This window comes from Gossypium hirsutum, chromosome A06, assembly GCF_007990345.1.
Source record: "Gossypium hirsutum isolate 1008001.06 chromosome A06, Gossypium_hirsutum_v2.1, whole genome shotgun sequence".
NCBI lineage: Eukaryota > Viridiplantae > Streptophyta > Magnoliopsida > Malvales > Malvaceae > Gossypium > Gossypium hirsutum.
The window spans coordinates 89,052,396-89,053,854 of record NC_053429.1 but is presented as its reverse complement, the minus strand read 5'-3'; the positions used below and the strand labels follow the sequence as shown (position 1 = coordinate 89,053,854).

General features: G+C 38.1%; 1 non-coding gene across 1 annotated transcript; it reads right to left on the bottom strand.

Annotated features, from left to right (window-relative positions):
• Nucleotides 1–738: 738 nt before the first annotated feature.
• Nucleotides 739–844, bottom strand: LOC121231275 (small nucleolar RNA R71). Its single transcript, XR_005929339.1, has one exon. It is a non-coding gene; the product is annotated as a small nucleolar RNA R71 (small nucleolar RNA).
• Between the last annotated feature and the right edge of the window lie 615 nt (nucleotides 845–1,459).

Below are 1,459 nucleotides of genomic sequence, written 5' to 3'. Positions count from 1 at the left end.
CGAATATCACGTACCAAATTTTTGGCGCCGTTGCCGAGGAACTAAGATATTAGGAACACTCGATTTTTATTACTTTAGCCATTTACTTTTACTTCAATTTAAATTTTATTCTAATTTTATTACTAATTCTTTTTTTTCCCTTTTCCTGGCAGGTTCTTATAGTTTATGACTAGAAGAAACCCGTCAGGACCATTACTTTTTGACAGTGAGATCGATCGCATAGTTCGTAGAAACCAAAGAGAAATAAGGTGAAGCTTAAGATACACAGAGAACGAGCAATAGGACTATATTCAAACCACAACCAAGGAGATGGCTGAAAACCAAAAAAATCCGCTACCTCCTGCAATTGCTGTTAATCAAAATCCTGCTCCGCGCACTATGTATGATTATGCTAAACCTAATTTAATAGGAACTGAGTTAAGTACAGTTAGACCTACTATTGCTGCAAATAATTTTGAACTGAAACCTAACACAATTCAAATGATACAACAGTTTGTTCAGTTTGATGGTTTGCAGGACGAGGATCCCAATGCTCACTTGGCAAATTTCCTGGAATTTTGTGATACCTTTAAAATTAATGGCGTTTCTGATCATGCCATTCGCCTTTGGTTGTTTCCCTATTCGTTAAAGAATAAGGCTAAATAATGGTTGAACTCGTTACCACGAGGGTCAATCAATACTTGGGAACAAATGACCGAAAATTTTTTATTAAAATATTTTCCACCGGCTAAAATAGCTAAATTACGTAATGATATATCTTTTTTGTGCAAATGGATTTAGAAACACTCTACGATGCATGGGAGAGATACAAGAACCTTTTGAGAAGGTGCCCTCACCATGGGTTACCGCTTTGGCTACAGGTTTAAACATTCCATAATGGCCTAAATCCTTCGACTCGGTAGATGATTGATGCAATCGCTGGAGGGACTATCAATAATAAGACACCTAAGGCGGCTTACGAATTTATTGAGAAGATGTCACTGAATAACTATCAGTGGCAACTTATGAGAACAAAGCTGACGAAAGCAGCCAGTGTTTTCAACCTCGACCGAGATTAATGGTTTTTGTGGTTCTACTCAGCTACATTCAGTGATGAGGTGCGATTCGAATGGAGGAGGAGCATGCACAGAATATCAACCCTTCAACCCTAGCATCGAGGAGGAACAAGTCCAATATATGGGTAACAATAACTCTAGATCCCAAAATAACCTATATAGTAACACTTATAATACAGGTTGGAGGAACTATCCCAATTTCTAGTGGGTTGGTCAAGGAAATCAAAGGCCACAACATCTTCCGAGTTTTCAACAACCACCTTACCAGCAAGAAAAGAAGTCAAACTTTGAGGAGATGCTAACCAAATTCATCTCGGTGTCAAAAATTTGTTTTTAGAATACTGAGACAGCGCTCAAAAATCAACAAGCATTGATTCAAGGGCTCGAAACTCAAATTGGACAGC